This window comes from Arvicanthis niloticus, chromosome 1 (assembly GCF_011762505.2).
Source record: "Arvicanthis niloticus isolate mArvNil1 chromosome 1, mArvNil1.pat.X, whole genome shotgun sequence".
In the NCBI taxonomy this organism is placed as follows: domain Eukaryota; kingdom Metazoa; phylum Chordata; class Mammalia; order Rodentia; family Muridae; genus Arvicanthis; species Arvicanthis niloticus.
In genome coordinates, this window is record NC_047658.1 from 128,851,300 (window position 1) to 128,861,021 (window position 9,722).

The 9,722-nt window shown below is 43.5% G+C and overlaps 1 pseudogene; it reads right to left on the reverse strand.

Moving 5' to 3' along the window:
- Nucleotides 1-1,904: 1,904 nt before the first annotated feature.
- LOC117696879 (large ribosomal subunit protein eL29 pseudogene) lies at nucleotides 1,905-2,390 on the reverse strand (annotated as a pseudogene).
- Between the last annotated feature and the right edge of the window lie 7,332 nt (nucleotides 2,391-9,722).

Here is a 9,722-nt window from a genome sequence, read left to right on the forward strand (position 1 = left end):
TCTACCCCAAAGACAGTGGGGATCCCTCCTCTCTTCAATCAGCTGTCGGTGACAAGAGATATTTAAACAGCAGTCTCTTCAGTGCCGAGAAGATTGCTGCGGCCAGTTCAACTCCCTTTGTTTTCTGAGTGTTTAATGTCTATCTGTATTGTGCATTTTTCCAAGATCTTCTGAGCCTTAAGCCAATGGTACCAGAAGACAGCAGATTGTCTGAGCCTCAGGGGGGAATTTTGCCCAGTTTGTTCTTTGCTTATTATTGTCATAGCAGGACTGGATCACTTGCTAAAGAAGATGTTTTGAAAAAAAAAAAAGAATTTATAATAAAGTTTCAAAATGTGAGAAGCCTAATATTTATATTTAACATTTTTTTAGGAACTATAGATGTATAAATAGGTTATGCATTTAAGCAAGGAGGAATTCCAAGAGATCAGGGCTTAGAAACAAATAAATACTTTACTAATATGCTCACTGCTACTCATGGCATGTGTCTGAGAGAATCAGGAAGCATGCCTGGGTCAAGGTCTCACAAATCACACAGTCAAGCTAACGGGACCTGGATCTGTCACAGTTCATGGACTAGTTAGTGTCTCTCTCGGGTCAAGGAATGAGAGGCACTTGCAAAACTGAAATGTCGGCTTCTCCTTTTGTTTCACTAGACAGTGTTAACTGACTGTATTCTACATGCCAGTCATGGTTCTAAATTCATTTAGAATTTTCAGTAACCCTTTGGTGTTTTCTATACACACACTACTGTCAGACCTATGTCAACCCTACATTCCAGATAAGGAGACTGAGGCCCACAGGAGTTAATGACCTCAGTAACACCATGAGCAGTGAGACCCTCTGAATCCTTGACCATGATGCTACTCACTTGGAGAAGGAGAGATTCATCTTAATACTAAGGTAGGGAAGAAGGATCAATTAGCTATGCAATGGCAGACTATTAGATGCTAAGCATCTAGGGTGTGTTACAAGCTGCACTTGTCATGTTTGACTCTGTCCCTGGAACTGTAAGAACCTAGGAACCATGGAACTACTCAGAGGAGATAAGATGCACATAATAAAGCCAAGATAAAACATAAGTTCAAACTGGGATCCAAATGAGCGACACAAATTCAAGCTAAGAGCACAGAGCCCACCCTTACAGTGCTTTGGATGGTTGGATGGCAGCAAAGAGAGGGAAGGGGATGATCTGCAGATAAAGAACAAGGGCAAAAGCCTAGGGTGTGGAAATGGTGATGACTCCACATGGCTCACTTAGAACTTGACCCAGGACATGACCTGTCCCCACACCTCTCCAACACACAATTACAGTAGTTTCCCACCATGCTCTTGGCAGGACAGCAATGAATGGAAGCTTCCCATCAACCTGTGGCAGCATATCTCAGTATCACCACCTCTACTTCAACAGTCACCTGGGAAAGGGGAGCCCCAACTGCCTCCATCAGATTGCCTGTGGGCATTTTCCTGATTGGTGATTGATGTGAGGTGGGAGCTGCCACTGTGGATGGCACCGCCATTGCACAGATGGTCCCGTGTACTATAAGAAAGCACACTGAACAAGCTAGAATGACTGAACAACCCAGTAAGCTGAGTTCCTCCACAGTATCTGCTTCGGTTCCTGCCTTGGCTTCCCTCCGTGATAGACTGTAAACTGTAAGCCAACTTATCCCTTTCCTCCCCATGTTACTGTTTGGGTCACAGTGCTTATCACAGAAGCAAAAAGTGAATTAGGGGACACAGTATACGTATCAAGACTTTGTTTTTGTTTGTTTGTTTGTTTTTGTTGTTGTTTTGTTTTTTTTCCCTTGCCTCGAGTTTATTTGTAAAAACAGCCTAGGACACTGGTCATCTGCAAATAGTGTGTGGGTAGGTGTGTCACGGCAGTCCATCTGTCTTCATGTTGGCAGGAGCCTTTTCTATGGGGCCTTCACAGGGGCTTGGGCACCTTTAGGAGCCTGGGCTGGAGCTTTGGCCTGGGCCTTAGCTGGAGCTTTGGCCTCTGCCTTGGTTTGAACCTTGGGCTTTGGTTGGCAGAGCCTACGACCCTTGGCCATGTAGCTTCGAATCCGCTTCCCAAGCTTGGGGTGAGCGATGAAAGCCAGGCGGCTGAGTTTGCGGCTGGGGCTCTTTGGCATCTTGGGCTTGGTGACCTGAGGCTTCACAAGGGCCTTGATGGCTTCTGCGCGTGCACTCACTGCCTTTGCATTATTGGCCTGCATCTTCTTCAGGCCTTTCTTGTTGTGCTTCTTGGCAAAGTGCATGTTCCTCAGGAACTTGGGGTCAACCCCCTTAAGAGATTTGTATCTTTGTGACTGGGGTTTCTTGATGCCATTTCTGTGCCATTTTCGGGACTGGTTGTGTGTGGTGTGGTTCTTAGACTTGGCCATGTCGGCATGGTAAGCTGCGGCTTCCACAGCGCCTGGGACCGGAAGAGACCGTATCAAGACATTGAATTGCAACTTTACTTTTCCTTTGTTCCTGGACCAACAACTGCTGCCAAAGAGAGGAAAGAGGGAAGGGGAGAAGGGAGAGACAGAGAAGGGAGGAATAAAATCCATTTACTCATTCCATAAACATTTGTTTTTACTGAACCTTAACAATATATCATGGACTCTCCTTACATGAGGACAGACAAATGAATACTTTCTGTTTGTTTGCTTTCCTTCTGCTTTCTTTGAGACAAGATCTTACCATGTAACTCAGGCTCCATTTTGAACTCACAATCTCCCTGCTTCACCCTCCCAAGTACTGGGATTGCAAGCAGGTGGCATTGTGTTCACCTTTGGTTGATAGTATATGGTTTAACTCAGAGGACTTTAATGCAGTCATGGAAATCATGACGGTACCACCATTACGAGTTTGATTTAAAAGTATTTTGCACAGCAGTCCTTATTCAATGATTTTCAGAGGATAGAGCAGTAGAAGAGAGCACAGAATGAGGACATAGGAGAGCCCCGTGGCCATAGCAAGCAGCTGTTCTAGCCCTTTAACTGAAAAGTCCTCCAATTTACCAGGACATCAGATTGCCTTTAGGCTCACCTCATCCTCAGGGTCAAACTGACAGTACAAAACACCATAATGACACAGCTGCTCCTGAGAGGCTATCATTCCAGGACGTTGGGGGAGGGGGAACTGCTCAGAAACAGATAAGGAAGCTCCTAGAATCTCAAGCTGATTGCTGGGCAGTCTAGATTATTCCAGGTTTCTCAGTACACTCACAGAAGATGTTTCGTCATTGGATCCCGTGCTCCGGGTTAATCAGCCCTGAGCAAGTCAGTAAGGGAACTTCTGTGAAGGGTGTGGGGAGGGATAGGATCCTAAAGTCCAGTAAATTCAGAATACAGGCAAGGCAGGGTGTGTGTACGGCTCAGTTGTAGAGTAATTTGCACAAAGCCCTAGCCCTAGGTCTAGCTCCATCATCATCAGAGAGTCAGAGATAGAGGTAGACAGAGAAAGAGAGAGAGAGAGAGAGAGAGAGAGAAAAGACGTGGAAGATGTGTTTATTTCTATCCATGGTACCTCAAAGATTCTTTTCTGTGCAATTTGGTTCTCCTAGTACAGACAGTAACATAATACCAAGGGTCTCATGTGCATGCATGGTGTGTGTGTGTGTGTGTGTGTGTGTGTGTGTGTGTGTGTGTGGTGTATGTATCTATGGGAGAGGAAACTATGTGTCTGTGTGTTTATGTGTATGAATGTGTCTCTGTGTATTTGTGTGTGCACTAATGGATCACTTAGAGTATTCCCATAGTTAAAGGTATTGTGTAGCCCCTCTCATTTTCAAAACTTACCTTATGTCATAACATCCAATCAGCCCTGCTCCCAAGCAGGCCCATTAACCCTTTCAGGTCTCCAGGGTACTATTCATATCATTCAACGCCTTTCTGGCGCTACGGTCTCCTAGTATACCATTCAAGGATGCTATTTAGTTTAATACACTTGTGACACCTAAAACTGCTCCCTGGAGGTCTAAAAGACCCCTCTCTAAATTTCTGGCTTACTACAGCTGAGAAACTGAGACAACAGAGTCCAGTGTCTTGGTGCCTGGCTCAGAACTCTAGGGCCATGAGCAGATCTGTAAGAAGGTTTTGCTCACAGTCATACAACAAGCTGGTCTCACAGACAGAACTGCTTTCAGATTTCCAAATGTTTTGCCTGGAGTTCTGCCTATGGCCCCCTTTTTAAAAATCTAATTCATAGCTGGGAAGGGGTGCATGCCTTTAATCCCAGCAGCACTAGGGAGCTAGAGGCAGGTGGATCTTTGTGATTCGAGGAGAGCCCAGTCTACAGAGTGAGTTCCAGGACAGCCAGTGCTACACAGAGAAATCCTTTCTCGAAAAACAAAACAACAACAAAAATCAAAAACAAACTCATAGGATTTCATAGGTCATGGGAAGATGGAAGTTCTGTAGCCTGGGATCCTGAGCACACTGTCCTTAGGCCTTTGTATGTCTACAATTCTGTGTCTACATCCCTCCCATGTCTCTAAAGTGATCTGTTTCGCTGGAATTCCTGCTTGGATGAAACACATTCTCTGCAGAATATGTAAAACTCTGACTTCCTGGCTTCCTTCCTGGATGGTGGTACAGTCACTCCTGACCACAGCAAACATGACCTTTCCATGTTTACCTCAGCCCACATCAGCATGTTTGTAGCTCCCCAGAGTTTATTTTCATCTCTCCAGGAAACAAGACCTCTTGAGAAACAAGAGAAGACAGTCGCTTCAACATCTCCAGCTGTCTTAACTGAAAGCCTGGTCCAAGTCTGGACAAGCCTGCATGGTAAATGCCAGGATGCCACCTAGCTCATTGGCCTGCTGACGAAGCAGCTGGATTCTACAATAGACAAAAGCCTCCGGTTTAAATCACTGTGGCTGTTGAAGTGGGATGAAAGTGAATATCAACATTTGCAGTCTCATAAGTCTAATAAGAATTAGAAGCGAATCTGGTGTTTCTAGTATATACGTCTTTTTCAGTAGAATCTATGTTAGTAACAGATGCCAAACCATGGCTTTCACAAGAGAATCTCCAGTATACTAACTATGGCCTTCTCAGATCTTTTCTTCAAAAGCTGGAAGATTGGAAACAAGGTGGCGATATTCTCTTTCATCCCACTTCAACATTGAACTAAATGTCTCAGCTAAGGCAATTACATAAGAACATAAATGTAAGACATTCATCTAGAGATGAAGAAGTAAAAGTGTGCCTGTAAGTGCCATGTGTGAGTGTGAGTGTGTGTGTGTGTGTGAGTGTGTATGTGTGAGTGTGTTTATGTGTATATGTGTGTGAGTGTATGTGAGTGTATGTGTGAGTGTATATGTGAGTGTGTGTATGTGTGTGACTGTGCATGTATGTATGTGTGAGTGTGTGAGTGTGTGTGAGTGTGAATGTGTGAGTGTGTGTGTGTGAGTGTAAATGTGTGTGTGAGTGTATGTGTGAGTGTGTATTTGTGAGTGTGTGTGAGTGTGTATGTGTATGAGTGTGTGTGAGTGTGAATGTGTGAGTGTGTGTGTGTGAGTGTAAATGTGTGTGTGAGTGTATGTGTGAGTGTGTATTTGTGAGTGTGTGTGAGTGTGTATGTGTATGAGTGTGTGTGACTGTGCATGTGTGTATGTGTGTGTGTGAGTGTGAATGTGTATATGTGTGTGAGTGTGTGTGTGTATGTGTGAGTGTGTGAGTGTGTGTGAATGTGTGAGTGTGTGTGAGTGTGTGTGAGTGTAAATGTGTGTGAGTGTATGTGTGAGTGTGTATTTGTGAGTGTGTGTGAGTGTGTATGTGTATGAGTGTGTGTGACTGTGCATGTGTGTATGTGTGTGTGTGTAAGTGTGTGTGTGAGTGTGAATGTGTATATGTGTGTGAGTGTGTGTGTGTATGTGTGAGTGTATATGTGAGTGTGTGTATGTGTGTGAGTGTATGTGAGTGTGTGTATGTGTGTGAGTGTATGTGAGTGTGTGTGTGTATGTGTGAGTGTATATGTGAGTGTGTGTATGTGTGTGAGTGTATGTGTGAGTGTGTGTGAGTGTATGTGTATGTGAGTGTGAATGTGTGAGTTTGTGTGAGTATATGTGTGAGTGTGTATTTGTGAGTGTGTGTGTGAGTGTATGTGTGAGTGTATGTGTGAGTGTGTGTGAGTGTGTGTGAGTGTGTGTATGTGTGTGAATGTATGTGTGACTGTGCGTGTGTGTGTGAGTGTGTATGTGTGTGAGTGTATGTGTGACTGTGTGTGTGTGTGTGTGTGTAACCTGAAAACAAAAGGCATCCATCTTTCTTCACTACTTTCTAGGTCAGCAGCTCACCAACCTCAGTGTGGAACCCAGAGCTGCTGAACATGAACTCTCAGGCCTCATTCCCAGAGATGCTCAAACACTAGCTGGAAACTTCATCTTAAGAAGCATTCCAGGCTGGTGTGATGTTGTGAACTTCCATACTAGACATTGTGAAACACAGAATTCCATCTTTCAGAAGTCACTGTGCCAAGGAACCACCACAACCAACATCACCTGGGTATGGATCCAAGTTATTCTTCCCCTGGCAAGTTCTGTGACTTTCCACATGTCATTGACCTCAGGCTTCCTCAGTTTTCTTCACTGCAGAATGAGGTAAATGAACATTCTGTTCTTAAGAGTTTGATGTGAGCACTCAATGTATGAACACAGGAAATATATTTATTGCCATGTATGTGACATACCTGCCTGTCCCTGGGAACTAGACTTCTCCTATAGATACCACAGCCAAGTACATCTTTGTCCACCCTCTTCACCTTCTTTACCGTCCTCTGTCCCCCCTCAGAAAAGCTGTGGCAAACAGACATGAATAGAAATGAAATGAAGAATGGGCCAGCTGTTCCCCATAAATGGGAGCCCTTCTCAACCTTAAGGGTCCGTAGCAAATCTAGTCTTATCCCCAGTTTATTTTGCTCTTTTCAGTTTGATTTATACCATTTGTGAAACCAGGTTTCCTTTTCCTGTTTCCAGTGTATTTCACCAAGAGCTGGTTTCCAGACATAAATAGAAGAGTCCTGTGTTGAAAACTTCCTAACTCCTAAGAGGTATTGACTCCTCCCCCATTCAGCAGCGAGATAGCAAGCCTGTCAAAGATTGTATTGCACCTGGGGAGGCACCTTCCACTGCTCACATAAAGAATTTATGGGGATAAACACTTGCTTAAATTAATGGAAAGAAAGATGAACAGAAAGCATCTCCCTTCGATCCCTAAATTTCTTCACTAGAGAAACATTATTGGCGCTCCTAGTTGTGCACAGAGCTAAGCTGATGGATGTCAGTTGGGATACTATGGAGAACAGTCCTACAGCCCTGCTCTGAAGCTTACCTGATAGTGAGCAGGGTTTTTTGTTTTTTGGTTTTTTTTTTTTTTTTTTTTTGTCTTGTTTTGTTTTGTTTTTAACAATGTGAGGTGACTTTTATACCAGATACTGTGACCACTGACAACCAGGGAAACCAGATCTTGCAAGGAGCTACTCTATTGGCCAAACGAGTGGTTTCCAAATTCAGCAAAACCTCAGAAGGAGAGAAGATTATTCAGATCAGAAAGATTCAGGGTGAGCTGGTGATTCACTCTGTCCTCAGGAGGAAAGCTGGACGTGCCCTGCTAAATACCCTTCGACTCTGGTTTTCTACTACTTTGTTCAAGCACTTATTTATTCTCAAATATGAATTGTATCTCAGAAGCAGTATGTTTAAAGATCTGGCTTTTAATTTCCCTCTAGAAAATGCATTAGACGTGGGCAGAGCTGAATTTAAGCCACTCTGTTCACAGAGTTCTTTGAAGCTCAAAACAGTTACAGACTATGTTCAGGCAACATTGAAGACAAACTAGAACCCTGGAGTTGAAGTCCATTTCTCCTAGTCTGTAATACAATACCGGTGCACTCTTGCAGGGAGAAGAAAGGATATATTCTTGACCTTAAGTGACCAGTTCTTGATCCCTTGTAAACATGAAAGGCTGGCAGCTGGGCTTGCATGTGCTAAACTCCACCCCCTCATTCACATACCTTGTTTGGAGGAACTTAGAGGCACTTCCTGTTTGAGGTCATGACCCAAGATCAGACATGGCTCAGGCAGAGTCAGAAAAACAGTATCAGCTCCTGGGCCTGGCTCCCTTAAGCCTTGAGTCACCCACATCTGCCTTCCTTATACCTGAAACTTAGAAGCCAGAGGTGGACAGAGATCAGCAGGAAAGCTGAGCATTTGATTAGAGACAAACCTTCCCTGTTCCGGCTCCCCTTCCCAAATGCCCATTTCTTCCAGTTCTCTACTCTCTCACACACATCCTCCGAGGAACTTGAGGAGTGGATCAAAGACAGGATTATACGTCTTTGAAGTGGTGACATCGTTTACAGATCTGAAGTCACGTTGTTTTTTTTTTTTTTTTTTTCTTTCCAGACTGTCGGTAAGGCAAGACAAGTCTCAAGAGCTCAACTTTCCGAAATGAACCTGTCTCATAGCTCTGTGGCCATCGAGGGACAGGAGTGGAGAGCCACAGCATCCTAACAAGGATACTAACGAGGATCCCAGCACATAAAATTGCTTGATTCATTAATTCAGACATTGTAATAACTGAAATAATTGAAAACCAAATACCCATAGCTGAACAGAAAACAGGTCTACTGGTTTGACAGTAAAGGCCGGGATTACTGCTGCACAATCCCTTAGGTTTTTGTTTTTCCCTATGAAAGCCAAGCTGAGAACCCACGGCTGTTGGTTGACTTTTATGTATGCACATTACCTTGTGATAAAAAACAAATACAACCTGAGGACACTTATATTCACAAACTCTGTCCTCAAGGGTGAGGATAGGAAGAGGACCAAGGGCTGTACTCTGGGTACCAGCAGCAAATGTTATGTACAATGAATGAAAACTTTAGTTAATGTCTATGGCTTGGTTATGCCCATGTTTGGCAGTTTCCATAAATTATAATAAGACCAAGAGAACCACATTACTAATGAACATCAATCGAAGGAGTAAATAAAACAAATGAAAGTTAAAAATAAAAGGTTTCAAGCTGCTTTCCAGGATGATGGGTATCATACAAGTTCCGTCCTATGTGTTCATGAAATGCCTGTTGCAGTCTTCAGTAATCTGCGGTAGTAGTCTCAGGACTAAAGAATTCCTGCCTTTTCCAGTGAGACAATTCAACTCCACTAGTTTCAAAGACACAGACAGCTAGAGCCCTCAAATCTTCCATACATCAGCATATGAAGCCTGCCTGAGACACATCCAATACCTCTTTACTACAAGCCACCAGCCACACACCATAAACAACCACATTAAAAGCTCCTTAAAGAGAATTTTCTTCAAACCTCATTTTCTACAGGGTCCAGGTCAGTAGTGTACAGGAAGACCAAGGCAATTGGAAAGTCTGGGCATCTCTCTCTCGCTCTCTCTGTCTGTCTGTCTCTCTGTCTGTGTCTCTCTCTCTCTCTCTCCTTAACTCCAGTCACTTTTCACACTGAACTTTATAAGCCCAGGCTAACATTTTCTCATTTTTTTAAATATTACAAAAGTGCCCACAGGGAAATGTCATTTGCTACCTTATAAATGCTTGCAGCAAGTTAACTTTTGTAAAACACCATGCTAGGAAATGAAATCACGGCTATGAAAATAAACAGCAATTTGGGATTCCTGGTCTACAGTTTTATCTTTGCACATGCAGATGCACACATGTGGTTTTTTTTTGTTTTTTTTTTTTTATCTTGGCAC